Genomic DNA, 12,771 nt, shown 5'->3' on the forward strand with positions numbered 1-12,771 from the left:
AGGATGTTCCTGCCTTTGCCTTTAGTTCTTGTAGCTGCAACCGTAACTTCTTATTTTCTTCCTGTAGAAGTGCCTGCTGGCAACTAGCCACATGTTTAGCCATGGTGAATTCACTCCTGACCTCCCTGAGTTGATCCTGTAGAGGGCCTATGTCCGCCACCCCCTTTGATTTGGCGATTTGCATCCATGTGTGGGAACGGACTCTTTCTTTCTCTAGTTCAAAAAATAGAGGTACAATAAATTTCTGTGGTATGATTTTGCCCGCCTCTAAGAAGGTGTAATATGAATTTAGATTGGGCGAAGGGCTAGGTTCTGGTATGTGTTCTCTTGCTATCTCTTCAGGCAGTTCTGCCTCACCCTCCCTTGGTGATGAGGGTCCTTCTCCTTCCCTCTTTTCTGTTTCCTGTAGCCGGGCCAGAGTATCCTGTAGAACATTTTCTGCTTCCTGTAGCTGAGTTTTTTCTAACTTTTCCTGCCATTTATTTTTCTTTGGACTCCCCTTCTCGTAGGTGATTGTGACCTTGGAGGGTGACTTTTCTTTGGGAGAAGTAGGTGTATCTTCGATGACGATCGGGTTGCTGGATTGGGCCTGTGGCTTGCCCGTCTTTATCCTAACACTTCTCCGAGCCTTAAAGTACAGAGGAGTCTCCCTCTTCCTCTTGTCTTTTGGCTTAGGTGGCGTATTGAGGCCAGCTAATACAGCTGCTGCCTCCCGTGCCAGAATATCCACCTTCTTTTCTTTGGTTTTTACCTTTTTGGGGCTTCCTATAGAAGCCTGTTTCTGCAATTTCGGGCTTCCTGTAGAAGCCTTTTCCTTCAGCACTTTTTGGCTTCCTGTAGAAGACCCTTTCTTGACCGGTTTTGGGCTCCCTGTAGGAGCCTTTTCCTTTAGCAGCTTTGGGCTTCCTGTAGGAGCCTTTTCTTGAGTCTTTGGGCTTCCTGTAGAAGCCTGTGTCTTTGTTTCCGGATTTCCTGTAGAAGTTTGTTCCTTAGTGATTTTCGGGCTTCCTGTAGAAGCCTGCTTCTGTTTTCCTGTAGGTACAGGTGTCTCCGTCTTTGCTTGCTTACCTGCCTGAATTTTGCTTTTTGCTTTGGTTGCAGGTGCTGTTGAGGTACTTGGGCTGACGTGGGCCACCTCTGCTTTGTCCATTCTGCCTTTCATCCTCTTTTCCCTTGCTGACAGGATAGGTGTGCCACCCTTTTCTTTGTCCTTCTTTTCCTCAGCCACTGCTTCCTTGTCTTCACTGCTGGAGGAGCCACTATCTTCGACTAGCATTTTTATGTCCCCATCTCGTGTTAGATTCCTAAATGACTCCCAGGAGAGGGGAACTTTATATGAGTGCAGTGCATCCTCCACAAGCAATTTGATCAGCCCATGGTGTGCCACCTGATCAGGTATGCCCTCTCTTAGCTTTGTAGCACACTCCATTAGGGACTGCAGGAGATAATAAGGGATGCTCAGTTTTTGCTCTACAGGAAGGTCAATTCGGTGCCTCAACTCAGTGAGTAGCCGAAAGTGATATGCATACACGATGCTGAACTGGCCTTCACAAGTAATATATTTCATGATTTGCAAACTGACTTCATTCCAAGGTGGTGATAGGCTCGCTCTTCTCACCCCGTTTTTATCCTCCGAGAATTCTTCCTCAGGTGGAAAGAATTCCTTCTTTGCCTGCTGGCTCTGCTTTCGTTCTTCCTTGTCCCACGGCAAGCCCATAGGGAGTTCTGTAATCCGACTGATGTACTGTGGGGTAATCTTGAGGCTTAGGCCCCTGAAGGTTACTGTAGCTAGTGTCTTAGATTTCGGCCTTAAAGCCTGCAGAAATTCTTCAGCTACTTCATCATCGTAACCCTGCAACTTATCACAAAAAGACATCCATTGAACCCTTGTGAATAGTTCTACCACCTCCTGGTTTTCTCTTAATTTGGTGGAATCTGTGGGTTCCCGCCTGATAAACCCACCCGGCATGATCAACACGGGGGTTTTGACTAAAGGTGACAAATGCAAAGGAGATTCGGTCTAATTTAGGCAAAGCATGCATACAATTCACAAAACACAGTCTAATTATACTGCTATCCTGTAGAAGCGATAGTATAGGCACAGCAATCCGATATTTTTATGACCAGACTGTGAATAATGATCTTGCCACCTTTGAAAGCCAATTGCGGAAGGAGTTTCAGGGTTACCTTTTTTTGCCACCTTTTCTCACGTGAGGAATTCACCTTCCTGTAGAACTGCGTTCCTGTAGAGACTGCTTCCTGTAGGACTGCGTTCCTGTAGAAACTGTTCCTGTAGGAGCAGTGTGCAAACTTCGGGGAGGATTGTAGTTGGCCAGCGGTCGAGATGTGCTTCACCGGCGTTCTGGTAGCCGAAAGCTCGGCGTATCAATGTGCAGAGGAAATCAGAAGAGCCACTCGAGTTTTGAAGTGGAGGTTGATGAATACATGCGCATAATCTAGCCGATTAGATTTTGAATCGGCGCAGCTCGTGGCACGGGGGGTGAGATGTCCCCGCCGGACCGTTGGGCGACGTCACCCATCATTCGCCTACATATTCACTCGCTGCCGCATTCATTCCCACAGATCTGCCGCGGCCCTTTTCGGTTAAACTCGTTTCTCGGTTGACGGGCCTATCCTCACGTGCGTGCTGCGTATTTTCTTTGTCGTGGCTACCACCCAAGCATCCGACTATACCATAACTAGTCGACGTGGCCAGTCAACTGGCCATACGGCCGCTCAACCATTCATTTCTACGCCATGCAAACAAATCAAAGTAATACTCATGTGATTTGGTGGAAGGAAGGGTTGAGACACTTACCTGCGCGCGGCTGCACACGATTTTTCGGTTTTTGGACGACGGGGAGCGGATCTACCTGCTGCATGCGACTTACACAGTCCCGGAGGCTCATGGTTACAGGATGCTGGCGATGAAGTGGATGCTCTGGTTGCCTGCGCCCGTGTGTTGTTTGCAGAGGGCGGTGCTGTGAATGGTATCCACTCATGCAGGTTTGACTGTTACAGGATTCCCGCGGGGTGCCTTGTAACAGTCTCGCCTCCTTGGGTGCATGCTACACGACGATGGATAGAATCTTCTGATCACGCTCCCGGAGCTTCTGATGCTCGACATGGATGTGGTATGAGCTCTCGGTGCTTGTTTTTCTTTGACAAATGGCTTTACCACGAGAACTCATTGATCTGGTTTACTGGTGCAGGGATCTTGGTTGCATGGCGACGAGGATGGTGGAGCAAGGTAACAGCAATGTTCAGGGGTGCCAACAGTGGCATGCATGCATCCAACCCATTCCTTAGCCGCTAGATCTCCGTTTGAAACAAATTTTTGGCCGTCCCAAACTTCTACAGGAAGTTTCCTGTAGAACACATAGCTTCCTGTAGAAATTTTGCACTTTCCTGTAGAAAATCCGCATCTTCCTGTAGAAAGACTACATTTTCCTGTAGAAAAACTGCATCTTCCTGTAGAAGATTCAAACCATGATAAAATTGCACATACCTTGAAAAAACATTGGGATTCTTGGAGGAGGTGCTGGTGAGGTCCCTTGATAGCATGATGAGGGCCCTTGGCTCGGATTGGAGAGGCTTCTTCTCCTCCATAGAACATCTGCAACCTGCATGCAATTTTCATATTGTGCTTATTATTTTTTCTTTTTTTTCTTCTTTTTTTTTTTTTTTGGAAAGATAACAGGGGCGCCCCAAAGAGGTTTTCACCCTTGCTACCTGCCCTGAGCGCCTCAGAGAGGTTTTCACTCAATGATCTTTTTCAACCTTTTCTCTTTTTTTTTTTGAAAAAGCAATAGGAGCGCCTCAATGAGGTTTTCACCCCTACTACCTACCTTGGGCGCCTCAGAGAGGTTTTCACCCAAGGATTTTTATTTCTTTTTTATTTCTTTTTTTTTTTTTTTTTTTTTTTTTTTTTTTTCTTTTTTTCAAATCTTCTTTCAGGGTGTGCCAGAAGCAGAGGCAGAACCCTTCTCTATGACCAATACAGATTTCTCCATAGTTTTGATAAACTCTTGTCTTGAGAGAGGTCTCCTGTAGATCTTCAATCGATGCCCATTGACAAGCATGGGAATGGCTTCCTCATCAATGGTTCGAATGAGGACAGATCCATTGTCATGGCATTTCTCCACTGTATATGGTCATAGCCATCTGGTTCTCAGCTTCCCCTTGAAATCTTTGTATCTGGAATCATACAACAAAGCACAATCTCCCGGCTGAAATTGCTTGTCATGGAGATGTTGGTCATGCCACACCTTCCTCTGAAGTTGAACCACTTCTGAGTGAAGGAGGGCCTGCATGCGGTGCTCGTCTAGGCCATTCAGCTGCAGCAGCCTTTCTTGTTGTGCATGGCTGAGATCTAGGTCCAGCTGAGCTGCCATCCTCAAGGTGTTGTATTCAAACTCAATGGACAGCAAAGCTTTCTTCCCATAGACCAGCTCATATGGTGTGAAACCGGTGGTGGTCTTCCAAGTGGTGTTGTAGGCCCATGTGGCTTCTACAAGGCGATCTGCCCAATCTTTTCTGCTGCTGCTCACCACTTTAGTCAAGATCCCTTCTAATGCTCTATTGGTGACTTCCACCTGCCCATTTGCTTGAGGGTGATAAGGGGTGGAAGTCCTGTGCTTGATCTTGTGATGAGCTAGGAGATCTTCAACCAGGTTGGAGGTGAACTGGCTCCCTTGATCGGTGACCAGCTCTCTTGGATAGCCAAACTTATAGAAGATGTTCTCTCTTAGGAACTCGACCACCTTTTCTTCTGTTGCTGCTTTGATTGCTTTGGTCTTTGCCCACTTTGTCAAATAGTCAGTACACACAATGATGTAAGTCCTTTGCCTCGAAGAGGGGTTGATTGGGCCCACAAAGTCCATGCCCCACTTCTCAAATGGCTCAAGAGTCACTTGAGGTTGGAGAGGCATCTCATCCCTTTGGGTCGGTTTCCCCATTCTTTGGCATTGGTCACACTGACTGACATATCTTCTGACATCTTGATGAAGTGTGGGCCAATAGTAGCCTGCCTGCAGGATCTTGAAGGCAGTTCTCTTTGCTGCAAAATGCCCTCCACAAGGCCCATCATGACAAGTGAGGAGGATATCAAAGACTTCCTCCTCCCTTACACAACGCCTTAAGATCTGATCGGGGCCAAGCTTGAACAGGTTGCCCCCGATCCAAGTAAATGAGGCACTTTTTCGGATGATTATGCTCTTCTCTTTTGAAGAGAGGTGCGGAGGGAACTGAGCTGAAACAAGGTAGTTTGCTATATCAGCAAACCATGGAGAGAGTACTGAAATAGCAAACAAATGTTCATCAGGCATCTGATCGTCCACTGTTCCATCCTCATCTGCAGACAAATCCAATCTAGATAAAAAGCCAGCAACAACATTTTCTCTACCTGGTTTATCGACAATGGTTAGATCAAACTGCTGCAATAAAAGTAACCATCTAATAATACGAGCATTCACATCTGGTTTATTCATCAAATATCTAATAGATGCATGGTCAGTATGTACAAAGGTCTGGTAACCAGTAATATAATGTCGGAACTTGTTCAATGCATGGACCACAGCCAAGAATTCTTTCTCGGTTACAGTGTAATTCAGCTCAGCTTTGGACAAGTTTTTGCTAACAAAGTAAATGGCATATGGAAGTTTTTGCTCAATTTGTCCTAAAGCTGCACCTATGGCTTTGTTCGAGGCATCAGTGTGGATGTGGAAAGGTAGGGCCCAGTTTGGACCTCTCAGGATTGGGGCTGACACCAACTTGTCCTTCAACTCATTTAAAGCCCTCTGACAATCGTCAGTCCATTTAAACTCCACATCTTTTGCCAACATACCAAACAATGGCGAGGCTAGCTTGCTGAAGCCCTTAATGAATCTCCGGTAGTATACTGCTAATCCCAAGAAACTCCGGACATCCCTTACCTTTTGAGGAGGTGGAACCCTCTTGATGAGAGCAATTTTGTTAGGATCCACCTGCAATCCTTGGGAAGAAATGGTATGGCCTAGCACGGTCCCCTCAGTCATTAGGAATTCACATTTTTCAGGACTAAGGGACAGGTTCATCTCAATGCATTTGGCTAGGACTTTTCCCAGATTGGACAATGCTTCCTGGAAGTTGGCCCCATAGGGAGTAAAGTCATCCATATAGATTTCCACTGCATCATGGACCAGCTCCGAGAAGATGCTTAAGACAGCTCTCTGGAAAGTAGCAGGAGCATTGCATAGCCCAAAGGGAAGGACTCGATAGGCAAAGGTACCCCAAGGACAAGTGAAGGTGGTCTTATCTTGGTCTTCCGGGCTGATTTGGATTTGATTGTACCCGCTAAACCCATCCAGGAAAGAGAAGAACTTCTTTCCTGCCAGTCCATCCAACACTTGATCTATGAAAGGTAGAGGGAAATGGTCCTTCTTGGTAGCTTTGTTCAGTTCTCGGTAGTCCACACAAATTCTCCATTTCCCATTTTTCTTGGGAACCAACACTAGAGGGGACACCCATTCACTATCTGAGATGGGGTAGATGAATCCGGCATCCAACAGTTTTTGCAATTCTTCCTTGACAATGTCCTTAAGGGCAGGATTCATTCTCCTCTGCGGTTGCCTAACCGGTTTACAGTCCTCTTTTATATATATGTGATGAGTACAGACCGAAGGATGGACTCCTTTCATCTCCTTATAGCTCTAAGCAAAAGCATCTAGGTGGCTGGCCAACAGACTACACAGCTCCTTTTCCTGGGAAGGAGATAGGGAGGAGCTGATCTTCAATGCTTTCCCAGGGCCGAACTGCACATTCTTGACTCTGGGAGTAACAGGGTTGGTTGTACAGAGATCCACTAAGGTGCTAGCTTGGGCATCCTCCACCAATTCCTCTAAGGGTAGAGCACTGGAAGGGGGGTTTTGGATCAAGTTCTCGATCAAGTCATCCTCGGTTGGGGGGTTTCTTCTAGTGGTATCTAGGGCACACAGAGGTGCTGAATACACCTCGTCTTCTTCTCCTTCTTCCAACCAGAGTGGTAAATCATGCTCTAAAGAAGGTTGGGCAGGAGGGTATAGGACTAGCTGCTTGGACATGGGACCATTTTTGATGGTCATGTTTCCTGCCCGACAACTTATGTAAGCATCTGCAGTAGCTAACCAAGGCCTTCCCAAAATGAGAGGATATCCAGTAAGCTTTGCCTTTGGTTGCAGAACCAGGAAGTCTGCAGGGTACTCCCAAGAGTCAATGGAGACCAAGACATCCTCCACAATCCCTTCGGGAGTCACGGTGGAGCGATCTGCTAGTTGCAGTACTGTCGAGGTCTTCCTCAAGGAACCTTGAAGATTGAGTTTGAGCATGGTGTCCCTGGTCATCACATTAATGGCAGCCCCCAGATCAATCAAGGTGTGAGGTATGATGGTGCCATTGATGTGAACATCTACTACAGGACTTCCAGGATCTAGGTACTTTGGGCAGATGACTTGTCCTAGCATAAGGTCAGACAGTTGTCCTATGACATTGATAGTTGAAGCATCTTTCTTCCGTCTGCCTGGGTGTTTGAAACACTTCACCTTAACCAGCTTGTTATATATTGGCACGTCCTTGATGGCTTGGAGAAGTGGGATTTTTACACACAACTGCTTGAGCTCACCCAAAAGCTCATCTTCTTCTAGGTTAGGTTGTGTGGTGGCTGTTAGTCTCTCAGGAAAGGGTGGAATAGCCTTTGGTTCACTTTCCTGTTTATCTTCCTCATCCTCTGGGGGAGGAGGTTGGCGATCTGGTAGAGTCTTTCCAGATCGAAGGTTGATCTCCTGGATCTCCACAGCATAGGTAGGGCATGAGGTTTCCCCAGTGTATACCTGTTGGGCCTGTCTATTGTTGGGGTTCGGGTTCGGTTGAGCAGGCATTTGAGGTTGCCTTGGAGGAGCAGGAGGTAATGGTTGAGGTTGCACTGGTGGTGGAGGCAAAATGGCAGGAGGAGGGTTGTATTGGGGCCTCCACCCCGACTGAGGTGCACTCCATTGAGGCTGTGGCTGGGTATGTGAGTGATATGGATGAGAAGTAGGTTGAGTGGGGTACTGACGTGGATAAGACCATGGAGGAGGCATGGACCATGAAGGATGAGCAGGGGGACCCCAGGAAGGCATAGGAGTTGACTGGTTGGGGTTGTAATAAGCTTGAGATGCCCCTTGCATCCCCTGCTGATAAGGTCTAGATCCTTGTGGCCTCCTTTGGTTGAGGTAATAGAGAGGCTCTGTGGGAGCTTCGGTCCCTTGGTACATGGCTTTAAACCCAGGTAAGGTTGGACACTGATTTGTGGGATGGTCCTCCTCACAAACGAAACACACTTCAACCGAATGCAATGGACATTCATTCTTAGGGTGCCTCCTTGTGCACCTAGGACAGAAGACAGCCAAGGCTCTCTCAGCCTCTTCTTTCTTTTGTTGAATCCTGAATGTATCAAGTTGCATGGCAATGGTTTGTCTCACCTCACTCTTAAGATCTTCTAATTGGTTTGCAAGCTCATGTTTGGAGAAAGGGACACTAGTTGAGAGGTGGTTTCCTCTACCTCGTTTCCGAGCTGCCCTGGAGTGGTTTCTAAACACAGTCTTGATGTCCTCATAAGGCAGTTGGTAAATGTCCCCCCCAGCTAACATGTGAAGGGTATCTAAGAGGTCTTCAGGGACTCCTCGGAGTAGGACCAACTTGAGGGATTCAGGGTCAAGTGTGCACCTGGCCCGCTTATAGCTTAGTTGGAACCTCTCCTCATAATCCTCTAAGGACTCATCATTTCCCATGGACATCCGAAAGATTTCCCCCTTTGTTTCCTTGCACCTACAGTAATCCCGGTACTTGGTGTTGAAAACTTGCTGCATTTGAGCCCAAGTGGTGATACTATTCCCAGGTAAGCCCATGAACCAGCGTAGTGCTGCATCCTTAAGGGTGGAAGGGAAAAGTTTCAACTTTTGCTCATCTTCAGTATAGTCATAGGTTCTACAAAGGACAGCAAACTCAAACAGGAAGGTATCTGGATCTTCAGTGGTCAACCCATGGAAGTGAGGTAAGGCGGAGGGGCTAATGTTTTTCATTTTCATCTCTCCATTGGTCTCTCGGATGGGGAAGGCACCTTCTATTCTCTCATCTTCTCTTCTATTGTCAGCCATAGCTTCAGATGGATTGGTCTCTAACTCTTCTTCTACTATAGGGTCTTTGGATATCTCAGGTTGTTCACCTATAGGTTCCTCTAGGTCACTGTCACCAAAGAAGAGAGAAGGGTGACTCAGTGATGTGGTGGGGGTGTTTGGTAGGAATTTGCCTGATCTATCTCGGTTCCTACAAGGCATGAAATGGAAAAGACTTTCTTTTTCTTTTTGCTTGCTTTTGCTTTGCTTTTATTTTGGTACCTGCAAAACTGAGACAGATTGATCTACAACTAACTATGAAAGATGCAAAATTAACTGAAAGCAGGAAAGGACTAATCTACTTTGCTCAAATGAAATTGCAGGAAGGAAATGCTAGTCTATGAAAGCAGGAAATGCTAGTCTATGAAACCAGGAAATGCTAATCTATGAAAGCAGAAAATGCTAATCTATGAAAGCAGGAAATGCTAATCTATGAAAGCAGGAAATGTCTATGCTACTTTTGCAGAATGGAAATGAAGTAAACTACTAGCAGAAGGTAAGAGTAAGAAAGTAGAAGAAAAGCAACAATTACTAATACTATGACGCTTCCCCGGAAACGGCGCCAAAAAGATGGTGAGCTCCAGTATTGTAGCAATAATGCTACAACTCCTGGGGCTTCCTGTCTCTTAATTTTATCAACCCGGTAGTTCGTACAAACTTGGAAGCGACGGTGCTATATGCACAAGTACTAGCTCTTGTCGCCGCTGTCACTTGGTTAGCTGGCACAAGTCCGCTAGGGCTCAAGCCAACTTCTATAGGCTCTCAGAAGAAGCTTGTTAAATGATGGACGAAAGCTAGCTCAAAGAAGACTAATCTACTTGGCAAAAATGAACTGAAAGCAAATCAAAACATGGAAACCTTAGGAAACCCTAATTTAACTAGTCTAACCTCTATGATGCAAAGAATGTGAAGGAAACTTCTACCAATGGTGCCATTACTTCTAATAAGTGAGAATGCATGAATCTAATCTACTTGCATCTTAAAAGACACGTTTTTGTATTTTTTCTTTAAGTGGATGGAGTGATTGGGATTTTGTGCTTATTAGGGTTTGGTTGTGCAGATGGGATGCGGAAGGAAGGAAAGCTTGGGAAAGGTTGGGGAGGCTAGGAGAGGTCCCCAGAGATCCTTAGCATCAGTCCACAGAGGTTCCTCACGTTCAGAGGCTCAGCAACCGAGTGAGTGGCCTCCTACAGGATGTCTGCAGGGGATTCTACAGGAAACGCAGGGGTTTCTACAGGAAGTCTACAAATTGCTACAGGATGACCTACCGTGGGTGTTTGAAGTGATGGTGGAGTGATGGAATGGTAGGGGGAGATGTGTAAGGTAGGAATAAGGCTGGTGATGGCTCAGGAGTGGAGAAGTAGGATGGAGAACGAGTGTATGAAGTGGGTTGATGGATGAAAGGTGATAACAACGAAATGTCTAAAGAATGAAGTTACGTGAGGAGTGGAGGAGTTTGGGAGATAACAGAGCGGAGCAGAGGTCGAGGATGTGGTTGTGTGCGTGATCAAGACGAAGAAGGAGGTAATAGAATGATGAAAAGCAGTGTAAATGAAACAAATGGCTTATGACTGTCACCAAGATGAAAATTCATTAACCTAAGCTACCTGAACTCAATGAACAGCAGTATAAAGCGTGTAGAGGATTGTGCATGAAGCGGTGATGAAGGTGTATGGTGCAAGAGTGAAGTGCATGGAAAGATCTATCATAAACGAGACTATGTTGCAGCATGTATAAAGTGAAGAACTGCGTATTTTTGTGGCTGGTATAGGCTGCACTCCAATCTCCAAACAGAGATGGCAGTGGAGACTTTCTCAACCTTTTTTGTTGGAGCTCCAATTTATTATCAACCTGCTAGTCTAACTAAACAACCGAAAGCAATTCAACCATAAGCTAAACTCATTCAATCTCATAAAACCTAACTCAGCAAACCTGTAATTTCGAATTGCATGGTAAAGCAATGAACTAAAGTGCTGGAACGAAATGCAAACACATTACAACACTGAGGAGATCTATTGCTCTCAGGTTGGGCCCTAACCTGAGAGCTATAGCTCCTTGAGAAAACTCAGAACTAGATCAAAATCTGCCTTCTTTATTCATAATCTGGTGTCATGCCAAACTTGGCTTACAAAAAGAACTACACCGAGCTGTGCTCAAAAATTACAATAGTAATGCGAAAGTTTCAACAACCTATCAAAGGCTACGACCTCCATACTTATGCAAAAACGATCATCCAACAGGTGTCCTTGATTTTAGGAGCTCGGCTGACCAACTGAAGTTTAAACTGTTGATCCTGTAGGACAGTCATAATTGTTGTTCCTGTAGAACAGTTATAACTGTTGTTCCTGTAGAATAGCTGGCTGCTTCTAAGCTCGGTGGGGAGATGGATTGGAGCTCGGAGCTATGGTGGGAATCACGAGGAGGGTCCCAAGACTGTGGACATCCTCTCCTAAAAACCAGCAGTGCCACCTCATTGTCTCCTTGTCTCCTTTTCACGTGGTCTTTTCTCCCTTTTAATGCAAAAACCTGAAATCATAATGCATTAGTCACGTAGATAAAATGTCTACCCTTCTTCCTACAAACAACACGAATAAACTAAGAAATGCATGCATAAGCAGTAAAAAGTGAATGGTTTGAGCAAAGCAAGTAGGCCAAATGAGCCCAAATTATACCAAAAATTGGGGCTCATCAGTAAGTACTCTAACTACCAAATAAACATTGGAGATATCGCTAAGTTACAAAAAGTGACTAAAAGTAAGAAATCATGTAATAAATGATTAATTAATGCTAAGTTAAATTAAAAATATGAAAAATAAAGTTTATGTGAAATGTGGACTGGTGCAAGATGAGGGTGTATAAAAGAGGTAAAACAACGGTAAATGGTTATGATTTAGGAAGGGGAAAATGGAAATTTGAGAGAAAATTAGGGGACTAACATCCTCCCATCCCTAAGCCTTTGTGTGTCCTCACACAACTCTTTACCTTTGCAAAAAAACCTTCAAAACATTGAGCATACCAATTCAATCCTGCTCTAACATACTAACATCAGCTTGCAATGTTTCAAACTTCTTCTTTCTGATGTTATTTAATTTCTTTGTCACCTTTTTAAGTCGCTTGAAACATTGCGCAGCTCGGTACTTCCAAACTCTAACTTCTACTTTCTTTTTCTGGATCTCCGCATTTAATTCTTCTTTACTCTGTTCTTTATCCTCCTGTGCTTTAGCTATCAGAAAAAAATGCTGTCAAAAATCAATTAACACCAGTAAAATTCCTTCAAAGAAGTTTTTCCAAATAATACTGCAAAAACAAAGGAAAAATTACCTCTATTGTATAACTAGAAAATTCTTACCAAATCAAATCGCCTCCCCGGCAATGGCACCAAAATGTTGGGTGCAAGAATTACAGTTAAGCAAACTCCTCAACACTTAATTTGTCAACCCGGGGGATTCATAAATTTAGAGATGAAGCACAGGAAATGCCAGAGGTGGTATGAATATTCCTAATATAAATCCGTACTTTCTTTAATGGAAAGATTGTAGAATCAAATTAAAAAGAGAAAAAGGCAACTTGAACCATCAAAATAATCTAAGAATAGAACAAGGAA

This window comes from Pinus tabuliformis, chromosome X (assembly GCF_031772625.1).
Source record: "Pinus tabuliformis cultivar Carrire ecotype Pingquan chromosome X, CPIR1, whole genome shotgun sequence".
In the NCBI taxonomy this organism is placed as follows: domain Eukaryota; kingdom Viridiplantae; phylum Streptophyta; class Pinopsida; order Pinales; family Pinaceae; genus Pinus; species Pinus tabuliformis.